The sequence below is a fragment of the Pteropus vampyrus genome, unplaced genomic scaffold (assembly GCF_000151845.1).
Source record: "Pteropus vampyrus isolate Shadow unplaced genomic scaffold, Pvam_2.0 Scaffold140, whole genome shotgun sequence".
Lineage (NCBI taxonomy): Eukaryota > Metazoa > Chordata > Mammalia > Chiroptera > Pteropodidae > Pteropus > Pteropus vampyrus.
In genome coordinates this window covers 2,599,256-2,622,286 of record NW_011888921.1, presented here as the reverse complement: position 1 = coordinate 2,622,286, position 23,031 = coordinate 2,599,256, and the positions used below count along the sequence as shown (strand labels likewise).

The 23,031-nt window shown below is 32.7% G+C and overlaps 1 protein-coding gene across 2 annotated transcripts in view; it reads right to left on the bottom strand.

Moving 5' to 3' along the window:
- ARID2 (AT-rich interaction domain 2) overlaps positions 1 to 22,388 on the bottom strand; it is a 126,316-nt gene extending 103,928 nt beyond the window's left edge. Inside the window, exon 1 of one of the 2 annotated variants that reach the window (XM_023535443.1) lies at positions 22,171 to 22,388. The gene's annotated coding sequence lies outside the window, so the exon portion shown is untranslated. The remainder of the gene's footprint in view (positions 1 to 22,170) is intronic. The other variant, XM_023535442.1, reaches the window with a different exon arrangement.
- Between the last annotated feature and the right edge of the window lie 643 nt (positions 22,389 to 23,031).

Sequence of the window (23,031 nt, the reverse complement as noted above, 5' to 3'; positions counted from 1 at the left end):
TATATTATATACATAGCCTCTACATACATAAAGCAACAGAAAATTGTGGTGCAGAACCAACAAATCAACAATTCCAACTGTAGGTTAACATGCATTCAAAAAATTATGAAGCAATAAAAAGAGCAAAGATTTGAAAGATTTAAAAATGTCATTTTGAAAGCCTAATGACACATGACATACATGACATTACAACAAACACAGAATATAATCTTTCTGAGTTTATACAGAACCTTCACAAAAATCGATCATATAATAGGGCACAAAAGAAACCCTGATACATAACCCTCCAAATCAACAAAATATAGACTGCGTTTACAAAGTATAAGCAATAAAATTAAAACCAACAAAAAATAGATAACAAAGAGCACTTTAAAAATCTTCTATCCGAAAACTAATCTGTGGATTAAAGAGGAAATTTTAAGTATAATACTTAGAGCTGGATGACAAACACATGTCAAAATATGTGAATGTAGCTAAGACAAAAAGAAACTTAAAAAAATTTTAAATTTATCAGAAAATAATAATTAAAAACAAGCTTTAGGATACTATCAAATAATATCATGTACATGAAAAGTGCTTGCTCAGCGATAAAACTTCACAAATGTAAAATATAATTTGAAAAGTTTTCTAAATTTAAGTTGAAATTTAATATAAAAATTATGCTAAAAGGAACTGTCATTCATGTTCATGTGTTTATAGACAAACTATTATGAAGTCTATAAAAATTAATGCATATATTCAAATAGGTACATTTCCCTACATTTAAACAAGATGTGTACACCAATTACTTTTACAATTTCGAAACTGTAGTAATTTAATTTTGAAACAAGAACTAGAGTTTCCTACATCACATTACAACTTAAGTAGATTATCACATCATTAAGTCACCATTTTTTTCCTTTTGTGGAAATCAACTGTAATGAAAAGTACTCATTTTAATAAACTATTAATTGATTTTACTTTGTGTTCAACATCTATTTTTGATAAACGGTCTATAAATCAAGTATTTACATATCAAATCATATTAGATTTCATTATATTCCCATAAGTGCACATATATATACACACACACATCTATATGCATTGTGTGTATAACTAATTAAAAAACTCGTATACACTCAGACATCTTCAGGAACTGAGTGTCTCATTTTACTTAATACACTGTAATTCTCTAAATCCATACGTTACTTATTTACAGAGAATTAGAATACAATATACTAAACAACTTAAGTTCTACTAAGCACAGTCTATTCTTCTTTTGATTACTCGGAAGGCACTTCATCAACTGGAAAAGTGTTTCAGAGTAACAGAGACTGCTAACTATCTACACATATACTCATATACTTTCTACATATCACATATAATGTATAAATGTATGTATGTGTGTGAGTTTGTGTGTGTGTGTTCTTTTACCACACAGAAGTTTTAGCAAGATATTTCTGTATGTGACTTTTGGGGGAATGTATGAAAGTGTGCTTTATGGCTTGTTACATGATCAGCTTTATGAATGTTTGATAAAACCTTAAAGACTACATTTCCCAGCCTTCCTTGTGTGACAAGGTTTTGACCAATAAGATGTGAATGGAAAAGGCATATGCCTTTAAGAAAGAATGAGTTCCTATTCACTTTATTTTCCTACTCACTTTTAATTTATCCTGTTGGCTGGAATGAGGATGTGCTGGCAGGTGCTGGAGTGGCCATCTACATATGGCACCAGGAGATGGAAGCCGTATGTAGAGGATAACAAAGAAATAGGTGGCTGAAGGGCTCCTTTAGAGCTACATTAACAGTCCTGGACTATTTATGTTTGAACTTTTACATGAAAACAAACTTAAGTCATGTGTAAGCCACTGTTATACACTGTTTATAAAAGCAATGAGACCAATATCCTAATACAGTTTGCAATATCAATTGTTATCTTGTAGAGTATTAGCAAGTCTAAGAAGTTGGACTAAATCTACCCTGACTTAATGAAATGTCCTTGATGTTTGTTTTCCACATTAATAATTTCCTAATATATGCCCAATTTGTTATCTTCACATTGTTCTCAAGAAAGGAGTATGTATTATGTCAAGATACAGTGTAAGCTTTCTGCTTATTTATATTCTAGAGAAACAAAGCTTGTATTGTCTTAAGGGATCTCTTTGTCAATGGAAATACAACTATTCATAAGGAATTGATAAATGACTATTCTTGTGATCTTTGCATATTCACTTAAAGGACTATATTAGAATAATGTTGTAGAACAAATATATTTTTCATTGGATGCCTTTACTAATGGTTAATTGAAGGAACCACCCTGGCTCTTCTTCAAGTTCAAATATTTAAGATAATCTGATAATTTACAGGTCTTATTGAAATGCTTTCTCAAATTGTGTTCAGATGATAATACCAGTAGGAAGAATTCACAATGAAGTGTTATAGCCTAATCCTAACAACACTCCATACTAAATATTTCCTAATTCACTTACCAGGGTTCATAATCTTCAGACATCAAAAGATTCCTCTCAAGGAACTCTATGCTGCTTTAGTATAATAACTGCAACTTAAACCAAAGCCATTAAAATGTGGGTTCTCTCTCTTTTTCAACCAAGCTGTCTATGATCAATTATGTTTCCCATGTATCCCAGAACTGGGAGGGCAATGTGGTTTCACATCTATATCAGTAACTTAAGCATTTTTCAAGACTATTCCAGCTGGGTCTATTTAATCCAGCAAGAGTTTTGCTGACAGTAGCATTTCTGAAACTGTTCACAGTAACCATGTGAGTGGATATGCATGCTGGGAGCTGGTGAGGCCATAAAGGGAAAGGATAGGATAATATGTGCTCACATGTGTTTGGAAAATTCCACGGACAGTCACAAGACACATAAGCACGGTAGTTTTGAGAAGTGTTGCAAAAAAGAACCATGTCTAACTCTTACAACAAAATTTCCAAGTTATATTCAAGTCGGAATACTTTTTTCCACTGCCCACCTAATTAACAGTTTGAGAATGCTGGCGTAAGGATCTTTGTGAGAAAAACCAGTCCAAAATAAACAGAGACTCATGGACATGGACAATAGACTAGTGGTTACCAGAGAGTAGGAGGGCAGTGGGGAGGAGGGACAAGAGACTAGTGGTTACCAGAGAGGAAGAGGGAAGCAGGTAAAAGGGTCAGAAAGAAATCTAACTATGGGAGAGGAACACTCGATGCAATATATATATACTGTACTGTGAAATTGTACACCTGAAACTTACTGGATTTCTTTACCCAATGTAACCATAAAAAAATTAAAAATTAAAAATAAATTAGTAAAAAATAAATAGATTGTAATTTAAAAAAAAAAAAAGAAAGAAAGAAAACAAGAAAACCGGTCCTTAGCCAATCATCCCAAATTGCTCAATGAATGGAGACTTGATATTTCTTTAGGAGTTTAAACTTCTTTTCCTCATAATAATGATGCAGAGAAAGGAATGAACTGGGTTTTTCTCCTTAACTCAGGCTATAGTTCAGAAGGCTGAATCCTCCCTGCTGGGCAGCAAGAAGAATATTGCTGAATTTTCTCTGAATATATGGAAAGAGCTCTATATTTTGTCCAGGTTACAACTTCCTCTGCTTTTATAGATAAAAGTAATCCCATATCTTGGATGTTACAGGTAAGGAAGTTTAGGAAAAATTAATTTCATTCTAAATGCTGGATTATTGTCGTTTGTGAATACCTCTCCTCATTTTGTAGTCAGAATGTTACTCAGTTAGTTTACCTATTTCTTCACATATTAAGATGAGTTAAGGTGGAGGCAATATTTACTAGCACTAACCTTTGTGAATACTATTTAGAGATCACTTTTAAATGGAGAAAATATAGAAATGTCCAAACCAAATTAAACCATTTTAATGTCAAAATAAGATTCCATGTAATAGCAAAATCCTTACAGAAGAATTTTAATAAGGTAATCCTAAACACATGCAACTAGACAATTCTCCTCATTCCCAAGCACCCTTTGCAAATAATTCTTTTTTCTTAGTTACACATATGAGCCACACAAATGTGGGTCCAGGAATATCCAAGATTAGAAAATATATTCTAAAGAACTAAATGTATCAAATATGTACATGTGTCTTCAGTCCAGCCTGTTTTTGTTATGTGTATATATATCCTTATCCTCACTAAACACTATCTCACATGGTTTTAGAAAAATAGAAAAAGGATGCTAAATTATTTGAGCTAATAAACAAGTGCTGAGTTATAAAGCTTAAGGAAAAAAAAGTGAAATTAGAAATAAAATTGTAAAAAGTTCCTGCCAGCATAGAGATAAAAGATTAATCTACACATAATCCAAAATTTTACCTGACTGTAAACTAATGATTGTGGACAGACACTGAAATAAAGTACAGTAACCAGTTGGTTTATCCAATTTGCCAACAACTGAAATTTCCTATTAACCTGCTCTTCTGTAAATTGACAATCTGATGAAAACTGGTATTTACAACATAATCATAAAGACACTGCAAGGTTCTGAAGTGCTTTCTGAACGACTTCCTTGTCTATTATTTTTTAAGAAGTTTTCCAAAGAAATCAAAAAATAAATGTTCACTGCAGCATTATTTATGATAGACAAGAAATGAAAACAACCTAAATGTCCATCAGTGGATGAATGGATAAAGAAAATGTGATACACATACAAACACGAACACACACACGCCACCACACCCACACACACACAAACATTATTCGACCATTAAAAAGAATGAAATCTTGCCATTTAAGACAATATGTATGGACCCTGAGGGCATTATACTAAGCGAAATAAGTCAGAAAAAGAAAAATACCTTATGATCTAACTTATATGTGGAATCTAAAAATAACAAAAAAACCAAAAAAACAAAAAACCCTGAACTCATGGATATTTAAAACAGATCGGTGGCTGCCTGAGGCAGGGGTGGGGCGTGGATGCAATGGGGGGAAGGATGCCAAAAGATAAAAATTTCAGTTATAAAATGAATAAGTCATGGGGATGTAATATACAGCATGGTGACTATAGTTAATAATACTGTATTACATATATGAAAGTAGGTAGAAGACTGGATCTTGAAAATTTTCAGCACAAGAAAAAGAAATTAAATATGTATGGTGACAGATGTTAATTGAACTAGTTGTGGTGATGATTTTGTAATCTATACAAATATCAAATCATTATATTGTACACTTGAAACTAATATATCAATTATGCCTCATTTAAAAATGCAAAACAGAATTCATTTATCTGAATATTTGATAAAAATAATATCCCATTTTCTGAATAAACCAGGCAGGTGTGTTTGCCATTTCCTGCCACTACTTTCCCCTATCTGAAATCTATCCTATACAGAAATGTAAGATTAATGTTCCCCGAACATCATTTTTATCAGGAATTTTTTTGCTAAAAAAACAAGCACCACAAACCTTACATCCTTACTATGTACAGAATAAGGTATCAAAATCCTTATAAATCTGATACTGATCTTTGGCATAATCTTACCTTTCACCAACAGGATGCGGCAGGGTTCATTTACACAAATAAAACACACTATACATAGGCTCATTTCCTCCCTTTCCTTGAACCTTAAAAGACCTCCATCTCTTCCCTCATTTTTTTTCTGTCTTTGGATATCAAGTTTAAGGCCTCTACCATAAACTCCTCTCTACCCTCAAACCACAGTGATTTCCTTTTCTTACTTCCAATAACCCTTTCCAGCATTCATTCACTGATTCCTTTAGCCATACATGAACTACGCATGTGTTATGATGACGGGCTACGAAGATACATAAAACTAAGTCCCTACTTCCTTGGGCTCACAATACAATAAGGGAGACAGACATGAAAAGTCATTAAAGGGTCTACAATAGAGGTATAAACAGGGAAAAGGGGGATTGTAAAGAAGGATGACTTCAAGATCTTTAAGGAGATTAAAAAAAGGCTTTTTAGAGAAGGCGCCATTTATGTTAAGTTTCAAAGGTGGATATATCAGGCAAGAAGAATTCCAAGCAGAGAAAACACCACATGCAAAGATCAAGAGGCAAGAAAAACTTGGCATGTTTGGAGAACTATAAATAGATAAGCATGGCTAGAGTTCAGAGTACATTAAGTCTAACAACACTTATGACTGCCCATTCACCAAGTCTTAAAACTAATGAAAAAACATAGTATCTGTCTTCAAAGAATATGCAAGGATATGGCACCCAATTGATTGGTATAGTTAATTCAAACAAATAAGTAGTACTGAGCACTTATTATGAACCAGATACCCAAGATAAAGAAATAAAGAGCATAGCTCCTGCATTGAAGGAGTTAACATTTTAGCAGGAGAGACAGAGAGACAGCTTACAGTAGACAGATTTTAAAGTTCAGTCCTTATGCAAAAGACTAGGAAAAAAATCTTAGATATTAATAGTACTTAATATTTTCCACTTGTTTGTATTTTCTAAATTGTATACAATGAGCATGTTACTATACTTTGATAATTAAGGAAAATAAAGTTTATAATAGAAAAGGTATAAAAAGTTGACACCTGATGAGTTATCAGTATTTAAGTAGCATTTGCTAATTAAAGACTTGAAAGTTTTAGATTTGAAACTTTAGATACCCAAAATATGGCTACCTGTCACCATCTCAAGAGCTGGGAACATCATTGGTACAAACCACCATCATATCATTTTCACCTGGATTATTTTATTGGCCCTCTAACATATTTCCTTGCTTCTGCCCTGACACCCCCTCCCCACGCCTTAATCTGCTTATAGCAAAACACCCAGAGAGACACAGATAATGGCATTTCACTGCTCAAAATCCTCCAATGGCTTCAGTAAAAGGCAAAGACGTTACAAAGGCCCTACCAAGATCTGCAACTAGTTCTCTTTATCTATGATTCTGATACTCGACTTCTCTTTGCTCGCTCTAGCTACTATGGTGGCCTCCTTATTGTTTCTCAAACATACCAGGCATGCTCTATTGCTGTTTGTTCACTCTTATCTACCTGGTTTGCTCCTTCATCTCCTTTGGGTCTCTATTTAATGTCACTGTCTTAGAAAGACTTTTCTTGTCCACTCTATCTAAAGATGTAACACTCTTCTATTTGAAAGCTATCTCCTTTATCTGCATTATTTTCCCCCTTGCAGTTATTATTACCTAATATATTGTTTTACTTATTTTTTTCTGTCTCCTTTCCTTGCTCCAAAGGGTAAAATATTTTGTTTTCATCACTCATGTATGACCAGTGCAGAGAATAGTGTCTGGCAAATGAAAAATGATCAATCATTCATCATTCACTGAATGAATGAATAAAGGGCAGTATTCTGCATCATGGTTGAGTTTGGAGGCAGAAGATCTGGATTAAATTCCAGTGCCACCACTTTGTAGTAGAGTGACCTTGTGTAAGTTACTTATGCTCTCTAAATCTAAGTTTCCTCATCTATAAAATGATGATGATGGTATCAATCTTATAGGACGGTTCTAAAGACTAGAATAATGCAGGTTGAGCGCAGTGCCTGGCAAATTATAAATGTTCGATAAATGCTAGCTATTAGTATGATGCCTCCAATGAGTTACCACATCATTCCCAGTATCCTTTTTTTTTCCCCCCCAAAATAATAGTTACTTTGCAAAATCCTTGGATCTTTACACTCTAGTTTGAAACAAAATCAATACTACTCTGGGTCAACTCTTACAGAAGATTCTATCCTGTTGTAGCTTGTAAGGAGACGGGGAGACACTAGTGTCTATTTTATCTTAAAGAAAGTAGTTTAAGTGCTATATTAAACTGCACAAAATGCCATTTTTATCACAATGTTAATTTATATCTACAACCAAAACTGACCTTTGGTGCTTGTTTCCTAAAACCGCACAAGAAAAGGTTAAGTTTAGGGCCAGATCAATGTAACTTTATACTACTAACTCTATATTTTAGAATTTTTCAATTCTTTCAGAATTTCCCAAATTAGATTTTCCATTTGCTATGAAGCCCACCATACCCACCTGATATCATAAACATCTCCCCAGTGTCAGGGGATCTGATTCAAATAAACTATAATGTGTCAAATGTTAACATAAGGGCTTTAAGAGATATATACATTTTTTTTTTAAAAAAGTCCTTGATCTCAAGACTTTGGTAATAAAACAACAGTAATTAAAGGTTTTTTCCTCATCTATAAGGTAGGAAAATACCAATCTTGTAGAGTTGTAAAAACCCGAAAAAATGAACATATGTAGAAGTGAACTATACTATAAACTGTACTGCAGCACATGTTTTACTGTAAAAAGATACATTAAAGAATTTTTAAAAATAAAAAGCCACAATGACACACTACCTCAACAATTTTCATATTTTGCTTATTCTCTTTAAGTCCTGTCTTTACATACTTTTAAAAATAAATTAGTAATCATGTGCACTCGGGAGAAGACAATACAGTATGTCTTCTTCTAGATCTATGTGGTCCAGGTTCAAATACTAGCTCCTCAACTTACTATGTGACTTGGGGAAAGATTTTTAAACCTTTGTCCTGTTTTCTATAACATCGAGATAACAATATAACAGTACCTATGTTACAGGGAGGTGTGAAGAAGAAATGAATAATTGTAAACCATTTAGTACAGTGGTTGGCACAGGGCAAATTCAAGAAACAGTTAAAAAAACTCAAAATATAAACTTAGTATTCTGATTTTCATAAAACTTAAGATGTCATAAACCAAAAGTATCTTATCTAAAGTATCATAAGATTCTTTTAAAAGGACTCTAGGATGCTTTACATTGACTATTTTTAAAATAAAGCTCCCTACCATTCATTTGTTCAGATATTTTATAATGTATAATAGAATCCATCTATTGCTTCATACTTCCAGTAGAGGTCTCCATCTAAAAAATAATCTACCAGACTGAAAAATTTAAATTAGTATTCCTGGTTATTAAAACACATACACAAAATTATTGGCCAGCTTTACCAAATATGCAAGTTTAAGTTTTCCAAGTAAAACATTTAAAATAATGACTATCTGAAGTAAAAAGAATTTTTTCTTGGTAATTATTACATGTTTTGCTATGGGCCCTCTTCAAGAGCCAAGTAATACTAACCTGTCTCATAAACGTAATCTTTTGGACAGGAAGAGGATAGACATAAAATCTTGGATATGAATGCTAAATCAAGGACATATTTATCATCTATACTAGCCAACAATTTAATACCTATTCCTCACAAATGGTATGTGTCAGTAGAATCATCTTAACGTAGAAGTAAAGGTTATGTTTTATAGTAGCAAAGAAATCTGACAATCTTCTACATTTATCCTTCTTAAATTAGAATAGAGTGCCTAGAGTAATAAAGGCAGCTCTGAATTGGCTCTGCTTTCCCCTCCCATCATTCAGTAACAGTGATTTTAGGCAAATCAATTATCCTTATGCAGGCCTACCAGAAAAAATATCCTATTTGTACCCTACCTGAAAGCAGTAGGCTAGACTACGTCCTTAAAAACCCTTTTAGTTCTAAGAATGATGATACTATGAATTGATAGATTCAGTAGCCATTATCCAATTGCTGCTAACTACATACTTCTTGCTCCTATCTTGGTAATCTAAATTTCAGGCTCAGTAAGTAAGCTCTATAACTAGGTCTCCATGAAACATTTAATTTACATGTAATACTAATGTCTATCTCAACTTAGTTCCTTAAAAGTGTAATGCTTGGTAAATACAGATAAGATTTTGTATGCCCAGGAACTGACCAAGAAATTACCAAGCAACCTGTTTAAAGCTAATAAATAGCGCTGTATGCATGCACACATAAGCGCGCGCGCACGCACGCACACACACACACACACACACACACACACACGTACACATACACCCACTTAAGCTAACTCCCACAGTTTATAAAGGAGATTAAAAGAGATATTCTAAACCACTCTCAAAACAACAAGACTTTAATATCCAAATTACGTCTAATTCTGAAGATCAAATATAAAATGTAAAAACATAACACATTTAATTTAGTGGCAACGGATTTGAATGGATTCACCCAAACAAGCATATAAGATTTCTGATTATAACTAAAATATGAACTTGCTTTTCATTTCCACAGAGTAGATAACCTATAAAGGCTTTTAAACTAAAACAATTACTATCTATCTTAAGAATATAAAAATCAAGTAATGATCAAATCACTATTTATATTAGTCTTAATATAAATTGCCTTGTTTTTGTGTAACAAGTGCCTTGTTTTTGTATAACAAGTGATGCAATGGCCAACGAAGAATCAAATAGTAAAGACTGCTACTGGATATAAGGAACAAGAAAGATAATTTTCCTCTAAAGTTATCATTTAGCATTTTAGCTGATTTCTATTTACGTTAAATTCCTCGAACATGAGAAATATTTGCATTCAAATATAAACAATTCAGTATTAGCTCTCTTCTTGAATATAGATAAAGACATAATTAGATTTAAAAAATTAAAGCCAAATGCTAGTAGATAAAACATATAAAAAACATCACTAAATCTGATTTGGAAGACCAACACTATTGTTCATTCAACAAACAGATATAGAAATACTGTATATTAGAATATACAGAATTAAGACTGCATCAAGAACACAGAACTAACAGCATCTTACTAACTGAGGACATGCTAGAAATATCAAACTAAGGTCAGCCTCAAGGCAAGGAAAAGATGCCCTCATCTTCCTAACTATTAAATGGTGGCTGATACAATTAGACAAAATAAAATAATTAAAGGCATAAAATTTAGAAAAGAAGTAAAACTATCTTTATTTGCAGATGACACTCTAGTATGTCTAAAATTTTTTCAATCAATAATAAAACTAATACAAACAGTAAAACAACTGAGGTAGCAGATTATAATATAAAACAATCTTTCATATAAATGATAACCAATTAGAAGATATAATGGATGAGAAAAACTGTTATAACAACAAAAACAATAATATACTTAAGAATAAACTTAAATGTTCAAAATCTGTAAAAGGAAAATTTATAGACTCGAGTGACAAGAAGATTTGAATAGAAAGATTTTCATTATTCTTGGATAGGTCAACTCAATACCATCATGATGTCAGTTCTAAGGTAATTTATAAATTTAATGTGATCTCCGTAAAAAAAAAAACAAAAAACAAAAAAAAACCCGCAAGATTTTTTCCAGAACTAGAACAAACTGACACTAAAGATCATATAGAGGATGTCAGAAGCATGCGGAGTGACAGATGTCCCCATCTAAAACTCTACAAAAAAAACACACAACCTGCACCCAAGCATGTCTGAGTGAGGGATCTGTGAATAAGAGATACCACAGAAAAAAGAAAGAAAAAAATCATATAGAAAAATAAACATAAAAGAATACTCAAGAAAACCTTATAAAAAAAGAACTATGAGATGGGAATGGCACAAAATATTAAAACATACTATACAGAGGCACTAGATTTACTAGGATGATTACTTCGTGAGTTATATATATGTCTAATCACTATGCTGTACACCTGGAACTAATATAATATTATATGCAAATTATAACTAAAAAATAAAAAATATGGTTTAAAAAATGCTACATAAAACCATAATTATTAAAATATAGTGAGATACCATTCCTTAACTCTGAAGACTGATAAAACTTTAAAAGTTTGACAACACATGGCTAAGCCGTGGGAAATAGGTACTTTCGTAGACTGCTCGTAGGAATAAAAAATATTTCTCTCCAACAAAGGGAATTTGGCAATATTTAATAAAACTACATATGCATTTATTCTGAGTACTACATCAATCCCTTTTGATGATACATCTCCAAAAATTTGAAAATAGGTTTGCATAAGGGTACCAGATTTGCAAAAGATTACTCATATGGCATATGCTGCTATTAGAAAATATTGGAAACAACCTAAGTGCCATTAAACGGTGGAGTGGTTGAATAATCTAGAATATATCCACACAATGGAATATAATGCAGCTGTAAAAAAAAAAAATGGGACTTTATAGATTTAGAGTAATATTCAAGATATAGTAAGTGAAAAAAGGAAAAATACAAAAAAAATTGTGTTCATTTTAAGAAAGGGAACTAAGAATGCATATATCTCCCTATTTTTACAAAAAGAAACACAGGAAGAATAACCAGAAACTAAAGATACCGGTTAGCAACAGAGCATGGGTGGGAATGGAGTAGAAGAGACAGGGAAGAGAAGAGGGCAAGTATATCTTCTATTAAATTTTAATTTTAGAATCATATTAAGTATTTTATATATTCATAAATAAAATTAAAAGAACGAGAATGCAGAAAAATACAAAATTGAATACGAATGAAAATAATATAAATTTTACTGTATTTTAAGTAAATAACTATACCCGGGGAAAAAAGAATCCAATCACTGTGAATTTTTTAACACAATACTTTACTGGTGATATAGCTTCAGTATGAACATAAAAAGAACTGCAAACAAATTTTTAACTCTTCTTGGCAGGTTTATTGTTTGTAGTGGTATGGATATAACAATTCTGAAAGTATTCTCTATGTGTTATAGAACTGACAAGATGAGTAAATATATTGGTATTGGGAACTAGGGTTCTCAATGTTGGTGAAGGGAGATACATGGAATGGAAGAAGGCAACAAGAAACTTGTGTGGACTAATAATTTAGGGCAATCAGTACAACCAACCATATAATGGCACTTAGGCTGTTTCCAATATTTTCTAATAGCAACATATGCCATATGAGTAATCTTTTGCGAATCTAGTACCTTTATGCAAACCTATTTTCAAATTTTTGGAGATGTATCATCAAAAGGGATTGATGTAGTACTCAAAGAATATGTACATTTGTATTTAAAATAAATAAACTTCCTAGCTCTGTCCTCTGAAAGGGTTTGAAGGAAAAAAGATAACCCAATAACAATGAGCATACCTACCACCCAGAGCTTGGTTTCTATATACTATTCCGCACTAAAAGGAACCAGGACTCCTTGGAGAAATAGCTGATACTGGAGCTGGATAAGGAAAACACAAGTTGGAAGATCTTACCTTGTCTTAAAGCAAGGAAGAGCTCAAAAATAATGGGAACATGTTAAAAAAAGACACAGGAGTCAGCTTGAAAAGGCTCCTACTGGCTAAATTTAAGCAATAAAATGCATAATAGATTTTAATCCATTGTATAAAATAAAAATCTAATAAATAAATAAGAATGAAAATTTTTTATTATCATAGACTGCCAACTAATAAATATAGAAAAAATAATAGTTAGAAAACAAGCATTATACATCCTTTATAATAACTGATTCAGGCAAGAATCATCAATGGATGTTAAAACTATTGGGTGAAAGTTTGACGATGAGCAATATATTTACACAGTCTCAAAGTACGTCCCCACAAGTTACTTATTAATTACAAAAGAGAAAATGGAAACTAACCAGGAGGATGCCACCTAAGTTAACATTAGCAGTAGTGAGATAAAGTGACATCACATGCCACCTGCCAAAAATGCTTAACCTAAATCTAATCCTGAAAAACCTTCACACGAATCCAAATTTTATACTATAGTTGGTCTGTGCTGTTCAAAAAGTACCATGAAAGAAAGGCTGAAAAACTAGAGATATGTAATATGAGATCATTGATTGGGGAGGTGGGTATGCCTGCCACAAAAGACATCTCTGGGACAACTGGTAATATTTGAGTAAGGTCTGTATATTAGATAATATGATTATATCTATGCTAAGTTTTCTGAATTTGACAACTGTACTATTATTACATAAGAAAATGTTTTTATTCTGAGGTGATACACACTTATATTTCGGAGTAAAGGGAATTAATCTGCAATGATATCTAAGGATTAAAGAGTAATAACATAATAATGTGTGTGTATATATACATACCATCACAATAAGAGAAAAATAAAAAGCAAATGTGGCAAAATTATAACAACTGGTTGATATTAATGAAGAGTAAACAAGAGTTCCCAGATAGATAGCAAAAAACGAACAATTAAAAAAAAAACATGTCAAAGAAAAAAGGTTCACCATTTCTCAGATTTTTACTAGTAGACTAAATTAATACATTGCAATACGGGGCTACCTGGAAAGAATATTCAGAAATTCAGAAGTTTGACTTTTTAATCGTGTAAACTAAAAACATTATACCAAACCACTTAAGCACTCTTGACCTATTACTTGTGAGTGTACTTGGAGGTATAGCCTGCTAAGGTACTACTGTTTATGAAGTACTAAGATGCCTGATCTGAGCTCAAGTACACTGAAAATTCACTTAATCTATAAACCATTATGGAAAGTTGTGATCAACATGGGGCACATTACCGACAAATTTAAATTCAGCCCCATCTCTCAAGTACTACAGGTTAGGAATTTTCTACATAGGACTTTAACTTAGTCTCTTTGTCCTGTTTTAAAAGAATGTTCCTACTGACCTCATGTATGTTTCAAGTAACAATTTACTTATTTAAAAGTAATCAATGGGCTAGGAGAGGGACAAAATAAAATTTCATCCAAAAACATGAAAGATGTGTATGTCATAATTACATAATAAAAATCATCTTTGTGCACACAGCAACTGACCATTAAACGCTGTAAGAACTTACCAAGTATGATAGTAAGAACTCGGAAAGACAAGAATTATAGATGCTGTCCATATTTCACAATAAGATGTATATTCAAACAACGGATATAACCTACAACGTTGTTTTAAAAGAAATATCACATATACTCCAGAAGAAGTTTTAGTAGTGTAAAAAATTTTTCTAAATGTAATTTTTCTAAAATTAAATAACAGTAATTACTTCTGAAATTTGAAATGATAAATGAAGACAAAGTACATTCAACAAAACAGGCTATTATTAGTACTGTTATTTTCATAGGCATTTATAAATATAAGTTAAATCCCCTAAGCAGTACTGGGACAGACCAACAAAATTTTCACAAAGAGAAAAAAAAGCATTCAATAAATTCAATAAAACAAATGGTATTCCAGTTGGGAAGAATAAGATAATGTACTACACAGAAAAAAACCCACCTAGCTATTAAGGAAAACTTATTTTTAATTAATTTTTTAAAATCCAAATAACACAAATATAGTTAGGATAAGTACAAAACAGTAGTTTCATTTACCACTTTTTTCCTTTAACTGAAGTGGAGCCCTTGTTATCGTCTCTAGAGCCCAGAGACAAAGTATAGGGTGTGTCTAGGCTCTGCTTAGAGATGACAGGTGCAGTTTGAGCAGGTGCCCTAGACCAGATGTCACCTAGAGGTTTTGTTCTAGATGTAGCCTTGGCCAACATGTTGATGCCAAGTTAAACCAGTTATCTCAGCAACTAAATTGGTTTCATTACAATACCTAGATCAGCTGTTCTCAAACTTCAGTGTACTTAAGAATCATCTAGGGCACACTTTTTAAAAATATAGTTTCAGACTATTAATACCTAAAACCAATAATCAATCTTTGCACCACTAAAACAGGACAATTAAACATTATATGCCTCATGATCTGCTGAAGAGCATAGCACTACCTATTAAGTATGCCTAAACTATTGAATTTGAATGTTATCAACCTTTAGATCTAACTATCAGTTTTCAGGAAATAAATACAGGGGACAGAGGAACAGGTTAACTGACACTAAAAGGAAGGGATTGACCAAATCCAGAATCTGGGATGCACTAAAGGACAAATGACCCTAATACTTCAACAAATCAACTGCATGATAGGAAAAGGAAAAAGAAACTGTTAAGAGACTACACAAAACAGCCAAAGCAACAGATTCAGCTCCACCACAAAATTCTCTTGCAGTAAGATGGGGTGGACTCTGCCAACACTGACTTAGCTATCATTAGATCTATGGATCTATCATTTTTGGCCAACGATCCAGAATGTGGAAGCTATACCTAGATATCACAAAGAGGTTACTGCAATGTACTTCACCCACAGGGTATGTATCTTGTAAAAAGGAATTAACTTCCAATTAATAACATAATGATTGTGCAAAAAGTATCCAAGCACAAGTGAAATTCCTTTGTGTTTTGAAATAGGAAAATGTATGTTAGACTCTATTTTAATAACACAATTCTTGGAAAGCTTAATGAAATTCACACATAATCTAAATGGTACTGAGAGTGACAATTTGCTCTTTAAACCATCTATTCCAGGTCTCCCAAAAGTTTTATTAGTAAGTGGATGGATTAACAAATTTTATGATAGGTAACCAATACCAGTATCAATCAGCACATATGCATTTCTGTGTACTTCTGAATAAAAGGATTCAAGCTGCCTATTTCTTTGACTCTACTATAGATAACTGAATTAACCATGATATTTACATTTATTTTAAATTCAAAAGCCAATACTTTGGCTTTTCCTAAAAATTATCCTTACAATTTCAAGACAAAATATTTGAAGATAATCTTTAATCATAACATCTCCATTTTTAACTACAGTAAGTTTGGTCCTTAAACCAATGTTACTTCTGAACAGCCTTTCCTAATATCAAAATTCATGACATGACTTCTCAGTTTTTAAAGTTGTAGAACTGAAGTAAATACAAATTTTTGGCAGGACTATCATGTTTCAACAAAAGTAATTACTATTTCAAAATACAATGTTCTAAAGCAATGTGATCAATGATTCTGCTATAATTCTTTAGAGAAGCTTGTTTCAACAAATTTAAAAAAACAAAATTTTCAATATAACTATCCTGTTAAAAAAGAAGCCTCTAGTTAGAATGATAGAAAACGGGGGAAATAAAGAGCAGTTACTTGCCTTCTGAGGGTTACTGGTTCAAGTTAAGAATTTTAAGTTAAAAGAAAACTAACCAATGAAATACAATTAACTGTAAATTATTTCATCATAAAGAATATCATGCCAATACATGAACCACTGTCAGAGGCTTAAAAATCTTCATTATGGTCATATATGTTTTTGTAACATTATAGTTTAAACAGCAGAAAAATATTGTTATGCATCTACAAGAGCAGCCTTCCCCATTCTGGACCAACTATCTTAAAGATTCAACTTTTCTTTTTCTATTTGGACTGCAATATTTCTTCACTTTTCTTTTCCTGGCAAATGAACACAAGATAATTTTAACATCCCCCTACTCAAAAAAGTATTTAACAAGTATTACCTATATAATTTTGTATAACCATTGATAAAGATATGCAAATAATAGCTCCATAAAATAATTTAAATCTGTATTTCTATATCTCTACATACATATACATAATTACCTCTCATTTCTCATTTTCCTCATTATTTGCCACATTAAAAGTTTTTCTTCCTTAATTTGCATTTCTTCTAGCTTGATGTTTCCCAAACTGTGCTCCACAGAACTCAGTGGGTGTTCCCCAAACATGGGGTTTCACACTGTACCCCTCCGGTGTGTAGTGGTGTTTGGGCAGCACCATTTACTATGGGTGGGGGGAGGAAGGTAATAACTAGTGTTTGTTTCTCCAAACTGTCTACAGATCCACAATGCACGTTAATAAAACATAGTCTCTAAGAAGTCCTGCAGTAACCTAGGTTTAGCTTTATTGCTGAAAGTCTTGGGGCTTTTTTTTCAAGGAAACATGCTGACATTTCAGGAAAACAAGTGTTAGATACAGCACAAATGAGGAATTTCTATTCTAATTGATCCAGAATAACAAAGAGTATGGTGATGATGGTGGTAGCAGATCAAAGAGGCAGAAACGAGAATTCCCCCCAAACCTGCCTCATATGTCTCTCTAATTCCCCACTTTTACCAGTAAACCCCATTTTTACCAGTAAACTTTAGCAGGGTCTATACCACTCTGGAAAATGACCAAAAAACAGCCTTCAACAAATAATAATAACAACTCTAAATATTTTACCTCAAAATATGTATTGAGTACTTGCTCTCTAATGCGCCCAAACACCAATAAATTAAAATGTTTGTTTTTCCTTCCTTTCTAACTTCCAATGTCACTTAGTTTGGGAATATAAAAGATTCACAGAAGAGATACTTTTTCTCTCAAAGTTATAATGGATTTCACACATGACCAACTATGAAAATACTGACTCCACAACAGAGCAGAGATAGGATTAGAAAAAACTACTCCTATTTAGAAATAGACATTTTTAGTTAACATCTAAGGCAGAAAATGTAAATGAAAAAAGCATATAAACATTTTGGGAATTTAGAGTTCTTAGCCTAAATCCTCACCGAAATTTGTATCTTCAGTGAACTATCTATCTCAGAGATTTATGTCTACTTTGGGGCAAATTTAAACTGCTTAAAATATGGTATATAAGACAGAACACTAACCTGATCAGGCTTTCAACAGTCTCCACTTTTTACTCCTTTCAACAACTCTGCATGCTCTTTAAAATGTAACAGACTATCAGAAGATCTCAAAATCAAGGTTTTCAAAATGAAAGGATACAGTTTATAAAATTAAATTTAAAATGCATATGTGAATAATTTATTTAGATACAGTTGCTCTTCTAGTCTCCATATTACTTTTATTTTCCTTCCCTGATTGAGAGCAATTTGTTTATCAATTCACAAATTCAATGTATTACTTTATTTACCTATTTATTACAATTTTAAAGCATTCTTTCACTTAACCTCAAGTGACTCATACAAGGGTTTCTCTTAAAAGAAGTAATCTACATGGTAGATACTAACTACAGAACACGTGAGTGTATCCACTCTAACTGATAAATGTAAACTCTATTGATATAATTTGAGGGCTTTATCCACCAAAGGGAACAGAATAAATCACAATGCAAATGAAAATTCACTATGGTGGGTAGAACTCTACAATTAAGTTTCTGACTATTCTAAAGGCAGATATGTATAAAAAAATCACTTATTGTAAGAAAACCAGTAATATGTAATTTTGTATACGATAAATTTTTAATGTCCAAGATATTTCACTTCTTTTCCAAAAATCAAGTTTTATAATGGAAACATCAAGCTAACCTTGACTATAGCTGTATACTGGAGTCAGCAAGCAAAACAAAATTCTTCAAGTAAGTATTTGAAACATTTACCTAAATCTTCATACAAAGACTTCAAATTCTTAACAGAAATAGGAGCGCTAATTTGTCCTTCAATTTTAGCACCAAAACAGAACAACAACAAAAATTCACAGAGTAAATAAGGAACATACTGGGTACAGATACACTTGGGCATAAATTTAACCATATATAATTTCCAATTATATTTTAATTTCTTAAATTCATTTGTAACTAACAAACTGAATTCATAACAGACTGATTAAACACATGTCAGGAATACAATTTTTTTGCTCAATTAACAAATGCCCCTAAAGCCATTTAGATTTTTTTTTTTTTTTGCACTTTAATTTTTCCATTTACAAAATGTGGGAAATTATAACTTTTTCTTTTATACTTTAGGGATAATCTAATAATAAGCATTTATAGAATATATTGAGATATACATGCCAAGAAAGGAACTGAGTGCACACAAAATATAAAGACATCATAGATGATTAATATCCAATTTTTAGAATACTTTTACACATGATCAGTAAGCACTTGTTTAAAAAATATTAAATGCTAATGTTGAAACAATCTATTGCATTTTCATTTTTAGACTTTGAGAAATCTTTGTAGACAAACTACAACCGCATAAATGTATGTTTAATAGAATCAAGCAAACTTTTGGCAGGCCACTAAACTCAAGTCACTACATTTAATGACTGTCTATGTTTATACCAAAACGAAAATAAAAATGCTAGAATGTATACATGGCCAGCATTCTAGCTTGCTCTTCTTTATTTCAATGTCTGTAATATCATGAAGATATATCATAAAATACTATGCTAACAGCCAACCATCCAATAACAAAATTACAAAGGAATGTCAGCAAATATTAAACTTGCAGAGTAAATGAGAACACATGTAATGACAGTCTTATAATAGGTCAAATAAAAAAGCAGTTATTATTAAAAAGTTATTCCAATTGTGATTTATAAAACACATTATCTGCTCATCAGAAACTATGATATTCAATATGATATATAAAAGAGGGAACTTACAAAGTCACTTGATTACTATTTCTTACTTTGACGAGGCACGTTTATGGTTAAGTAAAAGAATTAATGTGAAAGCTTGGCATCCTGGCTGCCAGTTAAGATTTTTCAGGGGAAGGTGTAAAACCCAGCATAATACATGTCCTCTAACTGTGCAACATTACACTACTATGGAAAAAAAATCTTTCGAGGTTGGTAGTACCCAATTTTTGACCAGCATATTTCTTTTGTATTTCTTTAGAAGCCATGCAAATCTTCACATGGTTTTTATTTTCCAAAACAAATACTTCAACTTTTTTCCTAGTAGCCTAGCTACAACCCTACAAAAACAAACCTGGAGAATGACATATAGAGGAAAAACAATTTTAGCTAAATATATAGTTCAAAAAGCAGCTTCTAGTAAGAGCACAAAGCTCAAACTGATCTGAGAACAATGTAAAAAGTTGCAAACAACCATGAAACTATAAAGTTAAAAATAGTACCTATAAGTCTAATCAGTGGATGATATGATCCCAAGATAGAAATCACAAATGGAAAAACAATATTTATGTAACCTTTAAAAACCTGGAAATCCAGTCATTTAATTGATTATAATAAAATCCTGTTAGGATAAATGTAAATTCTTCAAAAAACACACATCTCCTGAACCACATAGATCAAACAGTACCTTACAGATATTAAATTTCCATCAATCTATCTATCCAATAAGTATCAAGCATAACTTTAAATGTGCATTTTAAATAGTCTAAAATCCAAATTGTTCAAACTGATTACCAGAAAACCAAGATGTGTATTAACAGTATTCCTCTCAATATTATAAATGGAAATGAGCAAATGAATATTCTCATAAATATAAAATTCTCTATTTCTTACCACATTACTATATCAACAGTTTTGGAGGTAAATTTTGCTTTACTTTGCTTTGTTTTACTACTTTATTTTAAAATGTACTCTAACACACATGCCATCACACACACAACAGATAACAACTAATCATACTTAATATTTTCTAGACTTCTGTGTACCTCAGTAACTACCCACAGTTCCACGAACTCTTCAGCTTCAAGCCTGAAGTCAATCTAAGATAGCCAATAGAAAGTACACCTGTGCAATTACTACATTTCCCATTTCAGAAAGCGAAACATAACACTGAATATACACACTGATAAATGCCAAACTTAAACGAAATGATCCAGAAGCCACATTATCTAATAAAAAAGGCCATCCTATAATTATTAAAAAGTAATAAATATAAGGATCACTAGTTTGAAATAACGACCACCAACTAAGGACTCTCTATGTGTAAGTAAACATAAAAATAAAAGATAACCTCATAATAAATTACAACATAAAAATATTCCTAGGAGAAAAACCGAGAGAAAAAAATAAAGGTGAATCACAAAATATATCATCTAAACTGTATCACATACCAACTGCGTAAGAAATTTACCTTGTCAAATAAATAGTCTAAAAAAAGGGGGTGGGAAGAATGAAAAAAAAATCCAAATCACAGAATTTCCTTTAATAGTATCCCTAATTTTCCTGAATATACAATAATCCTTTTGAACGTTTTCAGGTAACTCAAAAGTTCAAAAAAATAAAAAATAAAAATTCTAAAAACAATCCTGGTCGCTAAGGCATCAAATTTTTATGCTATGTAGAAATATTCTGCTGAAAAACTGCTCAGTGACAGTGTTCCACTCAAGAGGTTTCAATTTTAAAAAATCTTAGAATCCAAAAAGGCAAAGGAGTTTCTAAAAGAAAAAATTTTCTCAAGGGATACAAAGTTTCATTAACTCTCTTTAACTCTTTTTACTAAGCATCACCTTTCTACCCCTCTGTTAAGACCAAGCAATCAATAACAATGTCACAAAAGAATGTTTACCAAGAATGGGGGGGGTGGGGTGGGGGGTGGCGTGTCACCTGTAATAATTCTGTATGAAACATGTAAACAATCCTAAACTGGGTGAGGAAAACTTTCACCATCCTACAACCTCGCTTTATGGATATTCAATGTTTCCCAGACTGAAATTAACAAGTTTAGAAACTGGTATACAAGGTTTGTTTTGTGGTTTTTGTTTTTGCTAAAAACAAATCTCCCCATAAGTCCCTTATTTCCAAATACTGTGCAAGAGTCACTACTACTCACCGCAAGTAATACTGTTTTAAAGCAAAGGCAGCGTTAGAACAACTTCTGGGAAAGTTGAACTCTTCAACAATTTCTCCCCACTGATTCTTCTCAGAAACCTGTTAAAAACACAGCCACGCTTGTCTGAAAATGCACAATCCAAGAAAACTCTAACCTAACTATGAAATAAATACCCATTCTACAGAGATCTGTAGATACCTAGGCATCAATGGGTGTTTCGCATCGATCCGTAAGAGTTACTAAGCAAGGGCTGCTTGAATCACTATGTTTTCACCCGTGAGCCCTGTATTTAATAGCACTTGTTTTGTTTGGGGGGGCGGGGGGGAGGTTGTCTGGTGGGTTTGTTTTGTTTTTGAAGCCCGGACAATAACCAATCGCAAGTCCCTCTGTCGCCCCCTTTTAAATCTCAACGCGGTCCGTTTACACTAAAAAAAAAAAGTTCAAAAGGATCAATACTGTTCCGGACAGCGACGTCCGCAGGTTCTGGGGGGGCTGGAGCCGGGGCCGATTCCGATCCCTCTCCCAGATCTATCCATCTCCATAGGCCCTTCTTTGAGGCCTACAGCTTCTGCCTAGCCTTGAAGCCTAAGATGGCTATTTGGAGACAGGTCCTGGTTTCTTTTGTTAGCTGTATAAACCGAGGGCGACGGGGCCGAGGCTATGCCCCCGGCTGCCGGGATCATTTCGCAGCCGATTATCGATGTTAAACCTGCCCGCGCTAATTTTGAGTTGCACGAAAACTGCTCTCAGAGTCTGTGTGTCTCTGTGTCTCCGCCTGTGCTAGAGCGGCAGCGGCGGCAGAGCTGACTCGCGAGCGAGCGGGCGGGCGCGGGCACGGGGCGGACGCGGGGCTTCGGCGGG